Genomic DNA, 25065 nt, shown 5'->3' with positions numbered 1-25065 from the left:
TTGTTATAAAATGTATTAGTTCACCATATTTTTAATGACTGAGTAGTAGTCCATTGTATATATATGCCACATTTTATTAATCCGCTCACGTATCGATGGGTACTTGGTTTGAATCCACATTTGGGTGACTGTGAATTGTGCTGCAGTAGACATTCAAGTGCAAGTGTCTGGATAAAATGACTTTTTTTCCTTTGGGTAAATAATAATCCCAATAATGGAATTACTGAATCAAATGGTAGGTCAACTTTTAGTTCTTTGTGGTATCTCCATACTACTTTCCATAGAGGTTGCCCTAGTTTGCAGTCCCACCAGCAGTGTATGAGTGTTCCTATCTCTACATATCCATGCCAACAATTGTTGTTTGGGGACTTTTTGATAAAAGCCATTCACACTGGAGTTAGGTGATATCTTACTGTGATTTCGATTTTCATTTCTCTGATGATTACCAGTATTGAGAATTTTTTCGTATGTTTATTGGCCATTAGTCTACCTTCTTTGGAAAAAGTTCTGTTAGTTTCTTTTGCCCACTTTTTAATGGGCTTGTTTGATTTTTTTCCTTGCTGTTTTGCTCGAGTTCTTTGCAAATTCTGGTTATTAGCCCTTTATGTGATATATAGCATGCAAATATTTTCTCCCATTCTGTAGGTTGTCTATTTGCTTTATTGATTGTTTCCTTAGCTGTGCAAAGGCCGTTTAATTTAATCAGGTCCCATTTATTTATTTGTGCTATTGCTGTGTTTGCCTTTGGGGTCTTCTTCATACATTCTTTCCCTAGGCCAATGTCTATAAGGGTTTTTGGAACATTTTCTTCTAGAATTCTTATAATTTTATGCCTTAGGTTTAAGTCTGTTATCCACTGTGTGTTGACTTTTGTGAGTAGTGAGAGGTACGGATCCTGTTTCAATCTTCTACCTGTGACTATCCAATTTTCCCGGGACCATTTATCGAATAGGGATTCTTTACCCCAGTGTATATTTTTGTTCACTTTGTCAAAGATCAAATGGCTATATGAGGATGGTTTTATATCTGGGTTCTCTGTTCTGATCTATTGGCCTATATCTCTGTTCTTATGCCAGTGCCATGTTGTTTTAGATACTAGAGCCTTGTAGTATAGCTTGAAGTCTGGTAAAGTGATGCCTCCTGAATGTCCTTTTTGCTTAAGGTTGCTTTGTCTATTCAGGTTCTTTTCTGGATCCAAACAAAGCATAGAATTATTTTTTCTAGATCTGCAAAAAATAACGTTGGTATTTTAATGGGGATTGCATTGAATCTGTAGATCACTTTGGGTAGTATGGACATTTTAACAATGTTGATTCTGCCAATCCATGAGCATGATATGTTTTCCCATTTGTTTATATCCTCTGCGATTTCCTTTCTTAGTGTTTCTTAGTCCTCCTACAGTGGTCTTTCACTTTCTTGGTTAAAATATTCCTAGGTATTTTATTTTCTTTTTTGCTGTTGTGAAAGGTATTGAGTCTTTGATTTGATTCTCACCTTGACTTTTGTTGGTGTAAAGGAATGCTAGTGATTTGTGCACATTGATTTTGTAACCTGAGACTTTGCTGAATTTGTTATCAAGTCCAGGAGTTTCTTGACAGAATCTTTGGGATTTCTAAATATAAGATTGTATCATCAGCAAAGAGTGATAGTTTGACCTTTTCTTTCCCCATTTGGATACCCTTGATTTCCTTCCCTTGCCTGATTGCTCTGGCTAGGACTTCTAGCACGATGTTGAATAGGAATGGTGACAGTGGGCAACCTTGTCTGGTTCTAGTTCTAAGCAGGAATGCTTTCAGTTTTTCCTCACTTAGTTGATGCTGGCTGTGTGTTTGTTGTACGTGGCTTTTATAATTTTGAGGTATGTTCCTTCTATGCCTATTTTCTTAAGAGTTCTTACCATAAAGGTGTGCTGAATTTTGTCAAATGCTTTTTCTAAGTCTATTGAGAGGATCATATGGCCTTTGTGTTTGCTTCTGTTTCTGTGGTGAATCCCATTTTTAGATTTTAGCATGTTGAACCATCCTTGCATCTCTGGGATGAAGCCCACTTGGTCATGGTATATTATTTTTTTGATGTGCAGCTGAATTTGGTTTGCTGGGTTTTGAGAATTTTTTCATCTATATTCATAAGAGATATTGGTCTATAGTTTTCTTTTTTGGTTGTATGATTTCCTGGCTTTGGTATCAAGGTGATATTGGCTTCATAGAACAAGTTGGAGAGGGTTCCTTCCTTCTTGATGTTATTAAATAATTCCTGCAGTATAGGTACCAGTTCTTCTTTGTAGTTCTGGTAAAATTTGGGTGTGAAACCATCTGGTCTGGGACTTTTTTTCTTGGGGGAGGTTTTTTATTGCTGCTTCAATTTCATTCATTGATAGTGATCTGTTCAGGAGTTCTATTTCTTCCTGATTGAACCTAGGAAGGTTGTGTGTTTCCCAGAATTTGTCCATTTCCTCAACATTTTGAAGTTTATGTGTATAGAGATTTTTATATTATTCAGAGATAATATTATGTATTTTTGTGGTATCAGTAGTAATATTTACCTTTTCATTTCTGATTGAGATTATTAGGTCCTTTCTGTTTCTACTTAGTCTAAGTCCTGTCAATTTTGTTTATCTTTTCAAATAACCAATTTTTTGTATCATTAACCTCTTGTATGATTTTTTTGTTATCAATTTCATGTAGTTCTACTCTGATCTTACTTATTCCTTTTCTTCATTAGGTTTGGTGTTGGTTTGCTCTTCCTTTTCCAATTTCTGAGATGATTAATTTCTGATGTTTCTGTCTTTTGGATGTGGCATTTAAGGCTATGAATTTTTCTCTTAGGGATGCTTTTGCTGAATCCCACAGATTTTCATAACTTGTGTCACCTTTGTCATTTAGTTTGAGGAATCTTTTGATTTCCATCTTAATTTCTTCCTTGCCCCAATAATCATTCAGCATTAGGTTGTTTTATTTCCATGACTTTGTGTAGGGTTGAATGTTTCCATTGGAATTGATTTCTAATTTTATTTCATTGTGTTCTGAGAAGATATGTGGTATAATTTCTATTTTTTAAAATTTATTAAGATCTATTTTGTGGCATAGGATGTGAGCAGTCTTAGAGAATGTTTCATGAGCTGATGAGAATAATGTGTATTCAGCAGTGTTTGGGTAGAATGTTCTGTAAATGTCTGTTGGGCCCATTTTTTCTAGAGTTCTATTTAAGTCCATTGTTTCTTTGTTTATTTTTTGCTCGGAGGATTTGTCCCATTCTTGTCAGTGGGATGTTGAAGTCCCTGACTATTAAGATGCTGTTGTTTATGATTTTGTTTAGATCAAGTTGGGTTGCTTTATGAATCTGGGAGCACCTCTGTTAGATACATAAATATTTAGGATTGTTATGTCTTCGTGTTGAACTGTTTGCTTCATCATTATATAATGATAATTTTTACCTCCTTTACTGTTGTTGATTTGAAGGCTATGTTATCTGATATTACAATGGCTATGTCAGTTTTCTTTTGGCTTCCATTTGCATGGAATATTGTTTTTCATCCCTTCACCTTGAGTCTGAATGAGTCCTTGTGGGTTAGATGTGTTTCCTGGAGATACCAGATACTTGGCTTATTATTTTTTTTTAATCAATTTAGCCAGCCTATGTCTTTTGTGTGAGGCATTCAAGCCATTCACATTTTTTGAAAGAATTTATAAGTGGGGTGGACTTCTGTTCATCCTGTTGAGTAGAACTTTATTGCTGTTTTTACCTGTTAAACCATCATGGTATCTGGGCTCTGACCTTTAGCTTTTGGGTGATTTTACGCTGTTGGGTATCTGTTGTGCGTAATGCAGTTCTGAGTACTTCCTGCAGGGGAGGCCTTTTCTTGACAAATTGCTTCCGTGTTTGTTTGTTTGAGAAAGTCTTTATTTCTCCCTCATATAAGAACCTCAGTTTTGCAGTGTACAAAATTATTAAGTTTTGCAGTATACACACTTTTCAGCCTGGCTTCAGAGAGCCAGCACTATTCCTGGCATTGCATAAGCTCCCAGTACTTATTCCTTTAATGCTTTTAAGTAGTCTTTCCCCTAGCCTCAGGTAGATGTCTCACATGCATGCCCTTGTAAATATGGTAGTCCCCCGTTATTCACAGTGGATATATTCCAAGACTACCAGTGGATGCCCAAAACCACAGATAGTACCAAACTTTATATATACTTTGTTTTTTTCTACACATATGTATGTTTTGTAAAGTTTAATTTGTAAATTAGGCACAGTAAAGGATTAACAAAAATAATAATAAGATAATTATAACAATAGACCGTAATAAAAGTTATGTGAATGTTCTCTCTCTCTCTGTCTCTCTGTGTCTCTTTCAAAATGTCTTATACTGTACTTACCTATTTTCAGACCATGGTTGACAGCGGGCAACTGAAACTGAGGATAAGGGGAGACTACTGTACTCTGAAGAGTATTCAAGGGGAGGCAGCTCTGAAAGTCTCTGGTGTTTTCTCGCAGTGTCAGAGGTTGGTGAACCTTTCCTGTAAATGATTAGGTAGTAAATATTTTATACTTTGCAGGTCATATACAGACTCTGTCACATATTTTTCTTCTTCTTTTTGTCTTTACATTCTTTAAAGAATGAACTCTATCCACCTTGGTCTCCCTGGATTTTCAGCTTCTTTTTCTCTATTGGGGAGTTTGCAAGTTTTCTCCTGGAGTCACTTTATCTCTGCTGTGTCTTGAAAACACTCTAAAGTCATTCAGTAGTAAAACTATTGGACTGTCCTCAATTTTTTTTTCTTTTTTAAATCTCAGGCACTTCTGTTCCAATGTTCAGTGCTTTAAAAACGATTGTTTCATACATTTTGCCCTGTTTTTTTGTTGTTTCAAGATGCAAGATAAATATGGTCCCTTTTACAACATTGTTATTAGAAGTGAAGTTCCAGCATAAATGTTTAATACTTTTTTCAAGTTATTCTTGTTACTAGTTCTTCTATTAATGGTTGTTGATAATCAAAATGCATAAATATTTAAATGATTCTAAAAGTCACCCTTAAGTTACCTTCATCAAACTACAAGTTGAGATCAGAACTAACAAGTCCCACTAGTCTTCTTCTCTATTTAATGTTTTTGTTTGTTTCATTTTCTCCTTGTCATTTATTTATCCTTTTGTTTTATTTTCTGAACTTTTCATCTTATATTAATCAATTTGTCTTTCCTAGAAAATTTTTAGTTCTACTCCTACAAAAGTTAACTAATGAGATGTCAAGTGTTTAAAAATCAAAACAAAACAAAGAACTATAAAGAGGGAAGAAAGGGGAAAGAGGGGGAGGGAGGAAAGGAAAGAAGAAACATAATTTTCTCTCAGCTCTTGGACAATACTACTTTATTGGCTTCTTGAATCATGTACGGCTGCTGCAAAGTCAGACATTGATCTGATTCTCTTCCTTGTAGGTAATCTGGTTATATTTAATTCTGGAAAAATTGTAAATTATGTCTCCTTTCGTCTTGATGTTCTGAAACATTACTATTAGTACATTGTTTGGATGTGTTGTTTTTATTTACTTGGAACATGCAATGCTTTAATATAAAAGGACTCCTGCCTTCTTTCAGTTCTAGGAAATTTTTCTCATTATGTTCTCCTAAAATTCCTATTAAACAGATAGTAGAAATTCCAAGTGTATCCTCAATTGCTCAAAATATTTATTTGAGACCTTCCATCTCTTTGTGCCTTGTGTTTCATGGGCTCTTCGAGCTCTTGAAATTGCTTATTTGTTTTGCCCAGTTTACTATCCAGCCAATCTACTGATATCTTTATTTTAAATTTTCCATTTTTTTCCATGCAAAATTCTCATTTTAAAAATATTAATAATGGCTTATGTGTGTTATTTTACATGTGATATTCTCTCAACTCTATGAGCATATTAATTTTTCTTATTATCAGTGATATTTGAGGTGAGTTCTCTATGCCATGGTGTTAGCATTTATTGATTTGTCCTGATTTTGACCATGTGCTCATCTTTAGTGAATATTTCCTATTAAATGATCTTCTATACACAAGCAACTTGCTTGTGACTCTTTCCTAGCTTGTTCTGTAACCTGATCTGAGAGAGAGTGAGATTTGTGAGTGGGTGAGATATGATAGGTGCATAGCTACTGTAGGTTATGACTGTTCCAGAGGACTGTCGTTCTCACATAGTCCGTGTTTTCCACTTGAGAATAATTAGTCCCATGGTTACTGCTTTGCCCAAGAGAAAGAAGGGAGATCTGAAGAGGCTGACATTTTCATCTGAAATTTCTACTTTTTTCATCAAATTATATTGTTATATGATCTTGGTCTCTTGTCTATTTCTAGTATTCACCACTTCTGAGCATGGAATACTTTAAGTATCATTTCTTTGTAAGTTTTAAAATATAGTCACGTTCTTTATGTTCATCCCATCGGCTTTGTACCTTTTAGAGGTTCCTCAAAGTTTCTGGTGGGCTTCTCTTTGTCAGCATTATGATGTATGGAAGTATACATATTTTAATGAGTCCTCTATCACTTCAGAGGACTTGACATGAAAATAGAGGACAGTACATATGATTATGTCTACCATCTTGAACCAAAAGTACATTTTATTATACTCAGGCTTCCAAACCTCATTTTTATTTTTCCTTATGAATCCAATGGGAATTGTTCTATAATAATTGCTTTATTCATCAATCGTCCTGGAATTTAGAGCATCTGGTTAATATAGGATTCTATCAACAATTCTGCAAGTTTAGGCTTTGAGATTCATTTACTATCAATGTTTTGCTTAAAGAAAAGAATATGAAAATATTACCTCATCTATTAGATTTTTTTTATTACCTATAAAGCTTCTATTCAAATAATTGAAAGAGTGAGAGATTGGCCCAGACTGCTTTTAGACACAATAAATTTACTATTGCTCTCTGATTCAAAGTCCCCAAATTTCTCTCTAGTTTATAGCTGTACTGTTGATTCAATTAATTTAGCAGGGAATGGTCAGTAGACTAATCACCAGGCAACAAAGTATATAAGAGTGCTTATTGAGCAAAGGAGGGACGGCACTCAGGAATCTCTTAGACATTAAACTAGCCTCAATAGAGAACTGTTTACTTAGCCACCTCTTGTGTCCATTCACAGTTCATTAATTATGATAGTAACTAGTAGTTTATAATATTTTCTATATTCTAAAACAAAACAAAAAATATATGTGTAAGTATATTTAGTACTAAGCAAAACTAATTTCTCTATTACTTTAGAGTTTTGAGTCAACCAAAATATTTCCAAATATAAAATATGACCATATATGATAAGTGTGAGTTCTAAATTTCTCTGTTCATACTTAACATATTTCCCAATTAGTGCTGCCAGAATGTTTCCATGTGAATAAATCAATTACAGAAACACTGAATATTTTTGAACTCCTACAGTATACAAGACATTTTAGGGGAAACAGAGAAAAACAGGAAAAATTATTCTGAAGTTGTGATGGTGTACCTGTGGAGAAACGATGCAGATATGACCATTTTAATAGCATTATAAGGCAAAATTAAAAAAAAAAATTTAAAGTGATCCAAAGCAGTAGATAAAAAAAATTCCTAAAAGAACTTAGCAGTACATAATTCATAACAATCAAGAGAAAGTGTATGACCAGTGAACATTTATAAGTCTGGAAATTTCCTAGAGGATACTTGAGCTGCAGGTCAATGGGCATGTCAGTGTAGAAGTGCACTCTGGATAGAGGGTATCTCTGTGAGATAGCTTGGTGGGCAGAAACCACCAAACCTGTTTGATGATAAAGGAGTAGACCAGCCTAGAAGAACTCCAGAGCTTCTATAAGGAAATAGTAAAAAACAGGGCAGAAATGAGTGTATAGGAATATGACAGCAGAGGAACTTAAATGCTAGACTAAGCATGACTTAATTTTATAAGTTGATGACATGATTAACTGTAGAGGGCAGGAATGTAACTTCATATCCAGATCAAGTCATGTTTAGAAGTTTAGAAGAAAAAGCATGAGTATATTGGAATTCATGCATTCATTCATTTATTCATCAACATAATCTCAGGCAAGTGTTGGTTTCTGCAGATATAGTGGTTAATAGATAAAAAAATGATTTCATGAAACATACACTCAAAAATTAAAATTATAAGTGATTTAAAGAGAGAAAACAGAACTTTACTAGAGAGTAGTAGGGCCAAGGAAGATATCTTTTTCGCTACAGTGATCAAGGCAAGAGAAGTTTATGTAGTGGTATTGAAACTGAGAATCAAGCATGAAGAAAGCACAGGCAGAGGTCACGCACTGTGAAGGCACAGAGACTGAACGGAGTTTGGCAAGTTTGTCTGGTGAACTGTTCGTGTGCACATGTGGAGCTGAGGTTGAAGAGCAAAAGCAGGAGGGCAGATCATGTAGTACATTTTACAATCCTTGGAAGGAGGCTATGTTAGACTTACACTGCCATGGAGAGTGATTCAAAGGTTTGAAGCAGGGCAGGGCAGTAATGTGGTCTGGATTATAATAGACTAAGGCATGTAGGAACAACTGTTGAGTCACCCTCACTCTCCAAACACAATTAATAATCTAGTCCTGTTGAACAGATATTTTAAACCTTTTTCACGTGAGTTTTTATGAAAATATGCATGCATTTAGTTTAGTTTTAAAGTCTGGAGCTAAACCTATACGTGGGTGCTCAATAGCCTCGGCTGTGGAGGTCCACAGGATGAAAAGCCAAGCAATAATGTGAGGTTAGGCCATGAAGAGCAGGGAAGTGTCAGGATTCAAGTAATATGTTAGTTTGTTCCAGCAGCTGTGAGCTACACAGAATGGTGAGGCACTGGAGGCAGAGACATTTCACAATGTGAACCATGACACCACGTTGTTTCCTAAGAAATTATAAAATGAAGTTACACAAAGTCAAAGCTGCTGGTATGTTTTCATTTTTAAATGCATTTTTAAAAATTTACATTAGGTCTCACTGAAGAATCAATTCAAAAGGGATAAGAAACATAAAAGACTATCATCAGTTAGTAGAATGTGGATTCCTTAGAGCTTTTCCCTGGGGTTTAGAGTCCTGTCTCATTTGAAATGTTTGTCCTAAGAAAACTTGTTATTATGACTACAGAAAATTAATCTTCCTAATATCAACGTATTATTATATATGTCATATAAAGTATGATGTAATTCTTTCCCACACATAAACACAGTCTCTCACACCTTTAATCATCTTTGATTCTTAGCATATTTGTTTCCTAGAAAATAGATTGTCAAGATACCTTGAAATCATATATTTGACATAAGAAAATATTTTCTAAAATACTGTGACACTAGCATATTTGTCTTTATGGGCTGTCCTAGTTGGGGGAGAGGAGTGTAATGGTTAGTGTAAATCATGCGTGTTTCTCTGGCTAGCTGTCATCTGTATCCAGGTGAATAATGGTTTCAAATGATGATCAAGGGCGGCCTTAATGGAAAAAATGAGTTACAAAAGGATAACTATCCTGACAAGGATTTAAAGCTTGGAAAGCCATGCGGTGGTGATGGTGGGAGAGATTTGGGCTCAATCTGTCTGTGAACCCCAGGGAACAAAACTGGAAGAGCTGCTTTCTGTTTTACTGAACTTTCTTTCAGAGAATATTCTGTTGGGTCACACTGGGTATTGCCTGGTGCCATTTTGCCTCAATCATAGAATGGATTGAAATCAAGTAGAAAGCCAAGTAGCAGGAACATAGTAAAGTTTCATGTCGGTGGAAATTGTGATATTTCAAACAAAGCCTGACAGGCTTGAAATTTTAAATAACATTTCAGATGACTGCAGCTTCTAAATGTTACATATGTCATAGGGAAGATAGTTGTCACTTTAGTAGGTTGAGAGAATTGTGGGAGTGGGGAGTATAGAGAGTAGGTAGAGTCTGTGGCCATACCACCCTGAATGCACCCGATCTCATCTGATCTCAGAAGCTAAGCAGGGTCGGGCCTGGTTAGTACTTGGATGGGAGAGTAGGTAGAAAACGCTAGCTTTTTCAAAGTTCACTATTCATTGATTCTCCACTAGTCCATTTCAAGCTGTCCCCTTTAATACTGGCTACAAGTAGGTAGATAGTAAAGCTGCTTGCTCTCCCTTTGTAACATCAAAAATTGGCCAGAAAAAAGAGTCTGTCACCCAAAAGTCCATGATGTGACTCTTAAGCCATTCCTTTATCTTTCCCTCCCTCCCTCATAGCTAGCACTGAATCAACTTGTCATAATTGCAGTTAAAACTCCTGCTTTAGCTGGTAGTCTCCACATATGCCCTCATGAGAACCTCATCTGGCCTTTTTAGCTGTCCATATCGTTTTAATTAAAATGGTACCAGTATGAAATATAATAGTGCCTAGGTCCAAAGTAATCCCATATTTGAATACCAGTAGCACTGAATTTTCTATTTTATAATTCCTATGTTACATGGACTGTGCTCACCAAGGCAAAGCATGACAGCTACTATAAATAATACTTGCCCAGCAAATGTTTCCTATCTTTTAACATTTTTCATTTTAAATATGTGCTACTAGTTGATAATATAGCACAGTACTTTTCCTCCCTTATACTCAATTAATGAGAAAGTTGTTTATTGAGAGCTTGTGGCTTGATACATGTATTTTCCCCCCAAGAATTTGGAGAGTGGAGTGTTTTTCTCCTGCAAGGTACTGGGTAAACATCTTTCTATCTTTCTCTATTTCACTCACTCTGTTACTCAGTTATGTGATCGCTCAGTTTTAATGAGCTCCATGTGTGATGAACATTCAAAGATAAAACCACAATCTCAAAGCAGTTCACAGTTTATAGGGGAGACAAATGTTTAATGGGGTTTTTTTCTGGAGAAAGGATAAGAAATATTTGGCTGCAAAGCCAAGGTTATGATCCCTGTTTCTTGGCTCTGCATTACAAGGAAAATTATCATTTGTGGCTTTCCCATTTCTAATAAATGGTTGATACAGTTCACATCTACCTCTTTAAGATGATGATAATAATACAGTTTGTAAATACAATGTAAGTCTTTATTTTTTTTTTGTCCCACTTCCTATTCCTAGACAACAATGTAAGTCTTTAATTCTAAGATTTTTTTCTAATAAAATTCCAATCTTACAACAGTAAGTTCAATGTTATCAACATAATTAGCATTCGGAAAGCATTTTTAAGCGACCAACATATTGAATGAATAAATGAAATAATAAATAGTGATTATAGAGTAGAATAGTAAAATAATGTTAAAATGTTTAGATTTCCATTTGAAATACTTTTCAGGTAGTAGAATAGCACTTAGATAAGATCTATCCAGCGGAGATATTCTTAGAATCAGAGCATTACTGGGGACTTCAAGAGCTGATATCAACAGTTTATTCAAATCCTATCTTTTCATAGATGAAAATTAAAAGAAAAAAACAAGGTTCAATATTTCAGATAAGACAGAGCTACAGCCTATTAATGTGACTTTTTAATGAGTGTTCTTTCTTTCATACCACCCTGAAAAAACTCATAATTTGCTCCGGTTATAAATGATAACCCAAAATGACTATAATGACTAAAAAAATACACCTTCATATAGGCTTCCTGTGCACTCACATTATACCATATTATTTTCAAAACATCACCTAAATCAATATTTCCATGTAACAGAATTATAAAACGTTTTAATGTTTCGTGTACCACAAGTTCTCTTCATGGGTGGGGATTGGCTCAATTATCATTAATTCCTAAAAATTTATGCCTTTGATGAAATAGTGTCATTTTGCCCTTAGCTGCAGCACTGGAGTCACAGTAATTGACCTAATAAAAGAAATAAAAGTAGTTACAACCTCAAGGAACATTTAGATATGGTTAAATGACAAAGGGGCAAGATATAATTGTAAATAATTTCCTCCCTTGGCAGGATTAACAATGATGGAGCTGCAATTCATTTGGCCCTGAAAGTGGGTTAACACAACAAAGATGATCATTACGCCTCCACCTAAATGTTAGCCTTAAAGACCTTGTGGTAGGCCCTCCTATTTAGAGGCATGTCCATTTAGTCCATTTGTAACTAATTTCTTTTCCCCTTGTCCTTGCCCCCTGAGAAGGAGGTTTGACCACAGAACATTCAGAGCCACAGATTTCACAGAAGGCCATTTCTCCCTGAAGTCTCTCTGTCACTGTAAACTTGTAAGTAGCACTCCAAAAATAATGGCTGGTTTTATATGCCTTAATAATTGTCCCACATAGACCTAAAACTTTCAATCCACTGCTTCCACCCAAATCCCTTGCACCGTCCACTTTTATCTATAGACAAACCCAAACCCAGACATTTGGCAAACACCATTTCAACAAGCCTGCCTTTCACATAGTGAGTCATGCCTGACCTAAGTTCTTGTTCACATGATAGACCTGAATCAGCACTGGTCCTTAAGAATTTCTTTCCCAACTCTAATTTGGACTTTCTCTTCAGTTCCTAGTGGATACCTTGTCTAATCCAGCCTGCTCTGAGGACACTGTCTCAGCACAGGACTTTCCTGGCAGCATCACACACACACACACACACACACACACACACACAGACACACACACACGCACCCCGACACATATACAAACACAGAGTTACACTATATTTTCTTTTTTTTACATGCTACGTTCTCACATAAAATGACATACTCATACTCCTTGAGAGCAGAGATTATATATGTTTATTATAACACCCCTGAGAGCACATATATATGGCAACATTAATGGTAATTACCAAGTGGAACACCTTCTCTGTGCCAGGCAGTTTTAGAGAATGCTTTTCCATACATCCTCCTATTTAATCCCCACAAGAATTCTGGGAGAGTCATAGGTTGTCAGTTAGTACTCCATTGGAGACTAGCTGATTGACTTACTGACTGAAACTCAAACACAAACAATGATACCAACCCCTACCATTGTTAATTGAGTGCCCATGGTCAGATACCTTGTTGTATAATTTATGGACACTACTTGCTTTCCTGTTCCTATCAACCTTGTAAGGGATTCTCATCATCATTTTGCATTTGAGGGAACTGAACTGCAGACAGGTTAAGAAAAGGATGCACAGTTATGCCAACAGGGCAGGCAGAGACAGGATCCAAACACAGGTTGATCTGACTTCAAAGTCAGTGTTGCTTTCCTCACACACTACTGTTTCTGTAAGGTCAGAAGGCACTTTCTTGCTCATCATTAATTGTCTAATCACTATACCGTATTCCCATATAAATGAGTAATTATTAGCTAGGACTTGGACCATGCTGTGTTCTTGTGTACGCTATTCCGTGATGAGAATGCCCTTTCTCCATCCAAAGCATTCACCTTTGTCTTGGTTCATGACCTGAAACCTTTCCCAACTATTCCCACTCACAGTGATTTCTCTCCTTCCAGATTGCAGTAATAGCCATTGCTGTCTCTTCTTTCCATTTAGGTGCTTAATCACATACCTCATTTTGTCACTTAATAATTTTATATGAATATATCATATCTGCCCAGAGAGACTTAAAAATTCCTGAACAATGAGTATTGTGTGCCATGCTTTTCTTTTGCATATTCTCAGTTATGACAATGAATGAGTCTTCACTGGAAAACTTTTCCTTAAATTCAAAGGTTTAGATGAATGTGTGAATGGTCAGAACTGTTTCAGCTACTAGGAGCAATAGGGCTTATTCTAAAGAATCTTCAGGGTGGGCTGAGGATGGACAGGAAAAACATGTACATTTGTCTGTTGAGGCTGATGTTTGTGACAAAAGCCTGGATGGTTTGAATCTGACTAAATGTTGTGAATTTCTTGGGGAAATCTAAGAAAACATAAGACTCTTTAAAACAAAAGGGTTGATTCTCAAGTTTTTGTCATAAAAAATTTTTAAAAATAAAACAAAGGGGATTTAAGACAGTGACCTAGTTACACAGGTGATATGATCACCAAGAAAGGAAAACAGAGCAGTGAGATAACCCAGAGATTAGTGACAATAGGAGAAGGGTTATCAGAGTCCAAGGGTTGATGTCAGGTAAAAGAAGCTGGAATCATGATCAGTCTTCCAGTGGGAGCTAAGCTGGAGCCATGGAAGAGAAACAATCACTTCCAGAGATGCTGCCTAAGACAAGCGGTAGGAAGGGAGGAGAGAGCAGTGAATACAAGAGACGTTTCACTCTGTCCTTCTATGGGATGAACCCAGCCAGCAACAGTTATGCTGGGCCTAGGAAATACAGTCTGCAGGGGAGAACACCTCTGTGATATTGATGAGCAAGAAATGGGTTTCTGAACAAATGCGCCACAGAGCAGCATGTGTGGTGCTACCTCAACACCTACGAATCAAAGTGAAGGGAAGGGAGTACTTAGGAAAGAAAACCTGCTCATAGCAAAGGGGTATCAGACAGCTGGGGAGGTCATCAGAAGGTTCTATAATAACACATCTCATGAAACTCAAGGCTAATTTGTATATTTTACAGGTGTTTATTGTAACTCTTATCCTGGGACTATTAATAATAATTTCACTCATGGTACTGTGGGGAACAAGATATTCATGTGATTTAATGATAGAGAATAGTTCTCTGGCATTATTTCTTGGTGAACCGGTGATGATTTCATTTTGCTCTTCTAGTTATTTCTCTGAAATTCCTTTCCTGAGTGGCATTTGGAAAATCTTTTTTGGCATTAATGGATATCATGCTTTCAAGAGCAAACTGTGACTTCATCTTTGCTGTGTGAATTGGCCACGCAGCTAGACATGCACAAAGTTATAGATGGGAAATACCATGGCTGTCACTTAGTGCAAAGGCCTCCTTTGTACATGAAGAAACTGAGGATCAGGGAGGTGACATTATTTCCCTAAGGTCACTGTAAAACCCTGTGAGGCTATATAAGATTGTGGCATAGACACTTCCCAAATTCTAGGGTCTGCATCCTACTTTGTGACCATGGGAAAATTACCTAACCTTTTGAATTTTAATTTCCTCATATGAGATTAATAATGGTACCTACATCACAGAATTCTTACAAGAATTAATTGAGATAATCTACATCAAGAGTCAGCAAATTTTTTTCTGTAAGGGGCCAGATAATAAGTATTTTAGGATTTATGGGTCATATGTTCTCTATTGCAACCATTACATCTCTGCCATTGTAGAAGGAAAGCAGCCATAAACAATGCATAAATGAATGACTGGCTATGTTCCAATAAAACTTTATTCACAAAAAGGATTGGCCAGCCCATGGACCATAGCTTGCCTCCCCTGATCAATATCATTTGATATAATCAATGGCACAGAGTAAGGATTTAATAGATTCTACCTGATGTTATTATTATCAACATAATTTCTATTATTACTTAGTTTATGAAGAAAGGAATTCATTCCTATATTTAATTTTTTAAAAATTAAACTTTATGTTGGATTCCTTGGGGCTGTATCCTGACTTTTCTTTACCACCATTTGCAAGGGAATTTCTCCTACATCTGGGCTGTTCCTCTCTTGGACACTGTGAAGTATTCCCAGAAAGGCAGATAGGACTCCTTCTGAAGACGAAATGCTCAGTAACAGATTTGGAGACTCCCTGAAAATCTCTTAGAACAGGTCTCAGCACCTCAGTTCCTGTTCAAGATCAGAGGTGCTGAATGTGTAAAATGAAACTCTTGTTTGCTCCTCATGCAAACAATATCATAAGGTTGTACAGCCAGTACAGAGAAATGCCAACCCAGATCTGTCACTGAGAAGCCAGGGCAGCAGTGTAGCATTGTGTGGGCAGAATCCACGTAGAGATCTTACTCTCCTGAGACCCAAATATAGGGCAGACTAAAAATGTGTGGGCGATGAAAAAAATGTGTTAGAGCAATGTCTGAATTATCCTTTAGGAAAAATAGAATTTGCTATAGAGTCTATTTCATGATATGGCATTTCTGATGTACCACTATTACAATAAAAAATTAATAGAATATATAAGGAAGAGATGAAAGTCTGGCTCTAGCAAGAATAATTTAGGTCATAGATAGGGATCCTTGAAAAGTCAAAGCCATGCCACACAGTAAATGCAATCTCAGTGGGCCCCTTTTTGGTCCTGTGGTTGAAATCATTCCTCTGAGTTTTTAGGACAATTATAATTCCTAAAAAGACCCTAAAAATAACAGCCATCACCATAATAATGTCCACAAAATGACTGCAATATTGCTGTCATCACGGAATCAGTCTGTGACAGTCAACTGCCATGCTTCAACCAAGGGACAGTTAAAGAAGGCAATGAGGAAATGATCTCTTTGGAATTTAGCACTTCAAAACTTTGTGAGGTAATTAATGGATATTAAGTTGTGAAATAATATTTTTTGATTAGACATTAGTTTTTAATGCAGCTGGAAATTTTTGAAGCAATGAGAAAAAGCTTTGCTTACAACACAGTTTCAGAAAGAAGGCATTGTTCATATTTAGTATCTCTTCTGCTCTTCTGCCTAGGCTCTTTCTGCTCATAAGAAATGCACTACCCAAAAGGGAGTACACTACTAATGTTGTAGTTTTTGTATTGTGTTGAATCTTGACATGTTGAGTAAGTTTATAATATATATACACATTAAAATTTTCCTTTAGCCTATTGATGTGATCTATTTTAGTACTTTTATGTTATGAAATGGGTTTCTAGAAATAAAGCTCCATTTATAGCTTGGTTCCTGTAGTAGAAGAATCGGCAAATTTTTGTAAAGTACCAGATAGTAAATGTATCTAGTGTTGCAAACCATGTAGTCTCCTCATAACTACTGAACTCTGCCATTAAGGAAGAGAGCAGGCATCAACAATATGTAAATCAATGGACATGCACTGTGTTGCAATAAAACTTTATTTACAAAAACAAGCTTTGGGCTAGGTTTAGCCTTCAAGCTGGAGTCTGCTTAGCCTTACTACAGTTGTTAAGAACTTTTTACCTTAAGAGAACTCAAATAATTCTGTTGTCTAGGAGCCAGTTAGTCATGTAAAGGACCATCGGTATTAAATATAGTTTTTTTTCCTAAAAGGAGGGCAGAATTTACTAATGCATCAGTGAGGGGGGTGATCTTGGAGACCCTCAACACACCATCTCACCTTGACATGCCATGTTTTCTTTATGTATTAGGCTGAATTAGAGGAAGGTCTAGCCACAGTGTAATCTTTCCTAGGAAGATGATTTATGTTCAGGGCAGTGGGAAAATTAATTTATACAGAAACTACACACTTTAATACTCTCCAGAATACATTACTTTTGGGGTCATTTTTGCTATGGCAGTATATCAACTGTCACTGGTCTCATTAAAAACAATAATTTTATGGAAAATCAGTGCCTGGTATATGTTAGGCTCTCAGATAAATATTTGTTGAATATATGAGTGATGATCACTCTAGCCTTTGAGTCATTGTTGTGTTTCTCTACACTAACAAATTGCTTTCTAGAAGGTCACCTCAAGGTAACCAATGGCAGCTCTGTGTATTCTTTGTTAGACATTCGTATTTTGATAAACACAGTAGCAAAATCTCCTAGAACGAAAACAGGCTGGGCACATTTAAGATAAACACTGCAAACTCATTTTGACATTTCTTTTCTGGTATGGTAGCTATAATTCTTTCAACTCTTCAGGTTCAAGTGTCCATAGCATTTTCACTTTACAACCACCAGCCCTTCTTTTACAATAATGCCTGTGACACATGTCAGTTCCAATAAATGAATGTTCCCATTTCCACTTGCTCATTCACTCATGTTCATTCAGCACAGACAGTGAGGCTGGGGAGGTACCAGGTGTTGCACTAGACACTGAAGAGTCAAAGACAAAAAACTCAAGCTCTTTATTTAGGTAGACAGTAGACATTTAAATAGATCACTATATACCGCTATAATAGACTTATTTACAAGTAGCTTATGATTATAAGCGGTTATGCAATTGACCCTGGTGGAATCTTTTCAGTTGTGTTCAAGGAGTGATTTAGGTTCAAGAATTCAATATCAAAAAAGGAAAAGCATTTTAAAAGAAATAGCATGTACAAAGGCCCAGAGGCTTCAGCAAGTGTGACACATTCAGGAACGAACAACTAGTGGCTGCTTAAAGAGTGCCTGTTGAGAAGTGGCAGAAAAATGACAATCAAACAAGGCCAATAAAGATTGTGTATATTCCATGCATCACAGTGGAAAATCATGCTACAGACAGAGAGGAGTCATTGAATTATTTCAAGGAGGGCAAGTATATGATCATATTTATAGTTTAAAAGATTAGGAGAATTGGGAGGGTAGATTTGAAAGGGTAGAGACTAAAGACAGGAAGACCAGTAAAAATTACAATAATCCTGAAGAGAGATTATGGATACCTGTACTAAGACAGTGGCCACGAAATCAGGGAGGGAGAGAAAACTATGAAAGTCATTCTGAAGTGGACCCCAGATGATTCAGCAAGTGATTGAATGTAATGTAAGGGAGAAGGAGCAACCACTGGTGATTCATGAATATTGGTCATGAGGTATTATTCTCAAGGACAAGTGGGTTGGAAGGAAGATGACAGGCTCATTTATGGCCATGGTGAGTTTGAAGATGTGGTTGAGCATCCAGGTGAGGCTGTCCCTTAGCACTGGGCAGTGACTTATTTGGCAGTGAAAGTAGCAGTTGCCACGTGTCATGTTCGATGTTGTTTATTTGCTTTCTTGTTTAATTCTCCTAAGAACTTTAAAAAATATGCAGTATTATAACCATTTTCAATTAAGATAGTTGACATTCAGGAAAGTTTATGTAACTCACTCAGTGTTACAAAGAGAGTGGCAGACCCACGATTTTAATCTATATCTCCCTGATCTCATTTTATCTTACTCTGCTGTACTGACTCACATTTTTGGTGGAAATAAAAAGTGTATATGTTAATATATGAGCTGACTCATATAATTGAATAGATATTTTATCTCACTGCGTTTTTGTACAAAAAGGATTAAGTAACCGGAAGCATGTTTTTCTTATTTTTCATGGCATTGCCTGTTGACTATACATAACATTCTACATAATATAAATGTGCAGAAGGTAGGAATAGTTTAAATGTGAGAGAAAGCGCAAAAACAAAAAATAAAATAGGTGTGGAAATAAATGTAGACTTTTTCACTTTTTTTCCCCAAATTATAATAATACAAATGAAATCACCCCTCCTCCATCCAGTGGCTGGGGGTCAGAGGGCACTGCACGTATGTACTTTTTTCAGTCCTACTGGGTTGTAATTTCAACCATTAGCTAAATCTTTGTGACTCTAATGGAGAAGATATTAGGAGGCTTTCTAAAGTTTGTTTTATTGGTTTCTTATCCTTTGCAGATTTAAGGGCACACACTGTGAAAGTAGGCAGGATAGGGAGACACTGACATGACTCAGCACAAGATTTGTAGCATGCCCCCTCCACTCTGGACACCAGGAGCATTGCCGATTGCAAGACAGTTAGAAACACATTTTTCTCCCTCTTTTTGAATCTAGATTGTGCTATTTTTGAAAACTGTTGATTGTCTTAGAAGGGTTTTGTATACATGTGCACATGCCTATGGAGATGTATTCCAACAATTATTTACCAGGTACTTAGAGAAACAATAAATTCATGTTAATAAGAAGTCCTCAAATGGGACTGGATTGCACACACCCAAATCCATGGTGCACTATGCAGCTGGGCTATTCAGCCTCCACAGCAGTCCCTCTTTGCTTCATCCTCAAATGATAATTTTGTGATATATTAGGTAAATCAGACTTGGGAAAATGCACAAGGGGGCACTACTCTATTTATTGAGTACTTATAGGAAAAGAGAGATGGGCCCTGGCGTAAGACTATCTCCTGTGAGCAGGTGTGTGGAGTCTGGCACTGTAGAAAGTTGAGAGTGTTCTCAGGGGGGCTATGCAAGGTGGAGGGGCCAGGATATCTCTGCAGTACTGTCTCATTATGGCAACTTGCTAGGAAGAGGAGCGCCAGGGACCTGCTTTAAAGTCGTGTCTGCATTTCATTTATGATAAATAAGCTATTTTCATTAATATTGTGTGTATATTTAGACTAACTTGGTAAGAGAGGATGATGGAGATTGATCCCACTCCTACTCACACATATGTATTGCACACATGTACACACAAAGCCAACACAATATGCTGCAGGTCACGGGACCAAAATTAGAAACTGGGCTGTATCTCTAAAAAAAATTATTCAGCCATTTCTTTTCCCTTGGACTATAAGGAAAACCATATGCAGTATTTCATTTTAAATTCTGTACCTTACACATTGTTCTTTTAAAGTTTTTCCAATATGTCAGTAAAACTTGATATATCACGACAGGTTTGCATGGTGGTGTCTTAGGTAGGAGTGAGGAATGGCATTATAAAGGGGGATTATAAAGTAGGGTGGCCACATACGTCTTTTTTCCCAAACAGGTCCACTTTTACAGAGTAAAAAGAATTGCACTCAATAAATACACCAAGACAACTGGCAAAAACCAGATTGCCTCAAGCAAACCAGTATATATGTATGGGCTTCCTAAAAATGAGGCCTACCTGCCTGGGGGGTCCCAGACCTGCACAGGCCTTTCTCTTGTGACAGCACTGCATGCAGGGGTGCTGGGTCTGTGAGTTCTTGGCTTGACTGAGGAGAGGGCAGTGACAGGAATGTGGGATCCTGTGGGGGTCTGTTCCACCCCTCTCTCATCCATTTTCCCTCATCTTTCCCAAATATATCAAAAGACAGTGATCTCTACATGGATGACAATGGAAATATCTATGGCAAAAACTCTGAAATAAGTGTCCAGAGCAGTAAGTTAAATCAGAAAAAACATTCATACAGAAATCCTCATTGCACTGTGCACAGAAGCTAAAAAGAGGATGGAGGAAAATCATTCCTTACACAAGCTTTCTTTTATTGCTTGTTCTCCAGAGAGAGAATAAGCTGTGGTTTTCGAGAAGTTGGTAATTTAGTGGAGAAGTTGGTAAACCGTGTACAAAGCTCCTCCTCTCCTTTCTCAATAGGTACCTGGGGCATCGGTGCATCTGGCCGGGTGGGCCTTGCCATCTGCTGCCCCTGTGTGAATGCGATCACCCTCCACTTGCTACTGGGAAGGAAAATACTTGTAACTTTCTCTTTCGAGAAGACAGTTCCACTTAATATTCTCAGAGGTGGAGGCTGTCTCAGCAAGATAGCATTATTTTGTTTCCTTGAGTTCAGATTCCAGAAATGGCTATAAAACTATCATTTATGTGAACATGCCACCATGATTTATATAGACAGAGGCCATTATAGTGATTCAGTGTTCCAATCATCTGGATAATGGATCCTAATTATTACACTCTTCTAGTACCTAAAAACAATTGCAAACCGGAATGAAAACTGTTTGATGAACAAGAATATTATATTTCTACTTTTATCACAACTCTGATTTTTGAAGAAAAAAATAAATTAGAGCTGTTAATTATGCAAATCTCAGATGACCTTGAGGCTGAAAGATGGACTGCAGAGATAAGGCTGTTGTTAGCAATTTAAGGTTTATAGCCCTGAGATTCTACTGGGAGAACAAGTCCTGGCTGCCAAAATCAGAGATGAAGGAGTGATTAGGTTTCCTTAATCTTTGAAAGCTGAAATTCAAATTCAGCCCTCCTACTTGCTCTTAAGGGAGCATTCACCCACTGCGCCTTACTTGCTTATTGTCTGTACAATATCAGTGTTCTGGTTAGAGACTCAAAGATGAGAACATGTGAAATGGGCTGCTAATTCCCCTGTCACCTGCTAATAAGAGAGTAGACACTTGTGTTAATCACTTTGGCCTGTCAAAAAGGAGAGAGGGCAGACTTCCCATCCTAATCAAAATCTCCTCCCGATGCAAGAAGAGTGATTTCTTACCCAGACTACCACGTACCTACTTTCCTTTGGATTTTTAAGTTCACATTTTTAGCACTCTACCTTCAACTCCTTTATTTTATTCTTTCTCATTGCTTGGTCTACTGATTGCCTTTGTTATTCTTGCTGCTGTTGTGTGAGCATCTTCAAACATTTTTTTCTACTGCATCAAGTACTTCATGGTCAGATTTCCTTCTAAACTCAAGGAGTATTCAGGATGAGAGTATAATTTGTCAAAAATAGAAATTGAAATGTTTGATGTAGCCACACATTAAATACGCATTCATAAGGTCATTCTTCAACACCTATCAAATTTCTCTGACTTTGTCCCTGTCTACAGCCGCAGCCACATCCACAGCCACAGCTACAGCCACATCTACCTCTACATCCACATTTACGTTCACATCCACAGCCACATCCACAGCCGTATCCACATCCACATCCATATCCATAGCCACAGCCATATCCACCTCCATATCTATAGCTCCATCCACAGCCACGTGCATGGCCACATCTATAGCCACATCCACATCCATAGCCATATCCACAGCCACATTCACATCGCCAGTCACATTCACATCCTGGTCTACATCTTTATCTCTCTCTCACTCTGAATATACAAATTATCAGTTACTCATAGAAAATGCAGCTTTTAAACTTTTTAATACTGATTTTGCTTTCTTCATAAGCTAGCTCCCCACTGGATTTTGAGGAAATTTAAACTATAAAATTGATAATTTGCTAGTCTTTCTTGGTTTATTCATTTTCTATCAAATTTACAGTTAGTCCTATGATCATGTTCCTATCAGGGCTGATTTAAACAGTTGTTTATATGGTTCATTCTCATTTAGAGAAGCTTTGTCATTCAGATGTCCTTCTGCTCACTGGCCATTCTCCAAGAGAGTGACACCAGCCTTTCTACCACATTAGAATTACATTGCTGGGGAGCTTTTAATATTCTGATACCCAAGTAAATTCCATATCAGTTATATCAGAATTTCTGAGATTGGGACCAAAGAATTACTTTTGCTAAAGCTCCCCAACTAACTTCCAAGTGCAGGCAAAGTGGAGAGCCTTGTACATAGAAGACTTTACAGCCAGCAGCTGCCTGGCCACTTAACATGCCCCTAAACACAACTAGGGTCTATTAAGGCCAGAGAGCCTGGCCTCATCCAAGGATCAGAGATCAATCCTATCTCATTCACTGTGATTTGGAGTAATGTAAAGAGCACTATGGCAAAATAAATAAAAGTTAATATTTATTATGTACTTACTATATGCCAGTTATATTGTCAAGTGCTTATGTAGATGTTTTTTTAAAACCCCAAGTGCAAGTGCAAGTATTACCCCATTTACCCATAAGGAAATTGAGGCTTAGAGAAGTTAAGTAACATGGCCAAGATCATAGAGGTAATACATGGCAGAGCTTACTGTCCTGCTGATGCTAAAACCTTTGCTCTTATAACAATACACTGGATTGACTGTGGACATTTATGATACTTAGAATAAAGTCACTCTGCTCAGTGGCTAAGGAAATAACTAGGTAGTCGTTATAGCTCCCTGGTCCTTTCTGCTTTCTCCACTGGACATCTCCCAGCCCTTTGGACTTGCCTACTTTAGGGTTTGACCATATCCAGTCCTGTTGCTCTTCACCTTCCACACCTAGATCCTGCCATAATATTTGGCCCTTACACCTGACTACTAATAGGTTACTCAGCTTTCATGGGTCAGTCCGCATTTCTTTGGAAGAGTCACTGGATACTGATCCTGTTGCTGATGTTGTCTCACACTATCACAGGGTCCTTTTTATTGTCCTTGTGCACATATGCACATTCACTAAAGCTTGTCACACTGGTTTTAGTAACAAACTCCTCAGAGAGCAAGCGCTTGGCAATTTCTTCTGCCTCAGGAACACGTGATCCTCTCCTTCCTCTGTATGCTTTGTCATTAGCCCAAATGAACAATTTCAGAGTCTACATTAGGAACTCTTAAGATTGAGATGGTCTGTTTATGAGAGAGAATATTTTAAGGTAGCATTTACCCTGCTCCAAATAAAATGGACTTGCAAGAAAATAAGACTCCATCAAATCACTTGTTCTAAGCCTCTCTGATCTCATGACATTTTAATGCAAACTATAACAATTTTTTCTCCAAACTCTTTATAGTTAATGTTGTTTAAATTATTCTCCATTATATAGTTTATGGAAATATATTCTCCAATATAAAAATGAGAGTAATTTTTAGCAGCAGACTGCATTTAATATGTTAGATTTAATAAACAAAGTCACATTTGGATGTGGGACATTTTCCCAGAACATAATCAAGTATGGCAGGATGGTTATGAGAAGCTCAGTTCCTTGATGTATGTATCAGCTTAAGAGCTTGTCAACTACCTTGACTCATTAATTCCAGTACTTTGTGCAAGTGAAACTTCCTGTTGTCTGCAAAACACTGTGAGCCATTTAACACATGACAAGGCTTTAGATCACGTTGCTTCTATGACTGCATATTCTGAATGCAAATATACCTCTGCAGTGGTTGCTGGAATCAGAATATTAAAATACGAAACGCTTTCTGCACTATCATGTCAGGCTGTGTCTGGGAAACGTACTTGATGCTAATAATTTCAACTTCCACTAAGTTTTTAATGGATTTACTGGATCCCAAGATGAATTTTAGAAAAATGACTTCATACCCAAGGTCAGATTGCTTTGTAACCAATAAATGATGAGTGAATTGGCATTTTACAAAAACCTTCTTTAGATAATGGGTTCTTTCTGCCCTGCTAACTGCTATGGTTAGATAATTAGACTTTGTGGTTAAGGTCAGAGTCAAGGAAAAGAATTTATACTGCATTGTCTGAATCTGGTCTAAACTCTGTGTTATGCTAGTAAATGATAATTACCTGATATGTCTCTAATATACACCTGTTGGGGAAGTGACTAGGAAATATTAAATTAAGGGAAATTTTATGAGGTTAACTTGGGAACAAATTTATGAGGACTCAGAATCTATTTTTCTTTAAATTCAGAAGGCTGTTTCTATAATTTCTTATGGATTTATTATTTATAAAGCTTGCTTGATGCCTTGTCATCTCAGAAAGACCAGGCAGTATATCTCTTCCCAAGGCTCTGCCCTTACTACTTTGTCCAGTATGACAAATTTATTTCTATGTTTTCTTTTATCTTCTTCCTACTAGATCCCCTCCCTACAACCCAGAAATCCTCAT

At 36.9% G+C, this 25065-nt stretch overlaps 1 long non-coding RNA gene across 2 annotated transcripts in view; it reads left to right on the top strand.

Moving 5' to 3' along the window:
• LOC123636436 overlaps window positions 1-25065 on the top strand; it is a 259288-nt gene that overhangs the window by 146040 nt on the left and 88183 nt on the right. Inside the window, exon 3 of one of the 2 annotated variants that reach the window (XR_006734534.1) lies at window positions 4384-4469. The exons of the other annotated variant lie outside the window; for it this stretch is intronic. This is a non-coding gene — a long non-coding RNA (uncharacterized LOC123636436). Of the gene's footprint in view, window positions 1-4383; window positions 4470-25065 lie in introns of those variants that run through there. 2 annotated transcript variants of the gene reach the window in all.

Source organism: Lemur catta, chromosome 4, assembly GCF_020740605.2.
Source record: "Lemur catta isolate mLemCat1 chromosome 4, mLemCat1.pri, whole genome shotgun sequence".
In the NCBI taxonomy this organism is placed as follows: Eukaryota; Metazoa; Chordata; class Mammalia; order Primates; family Lemuridae; genus Lemur; species Lemur catta.
Note: the sequence above shows the minus strand (reverse complement) of the source record. Positions and strands in the feature narration are given on the sequence as shown.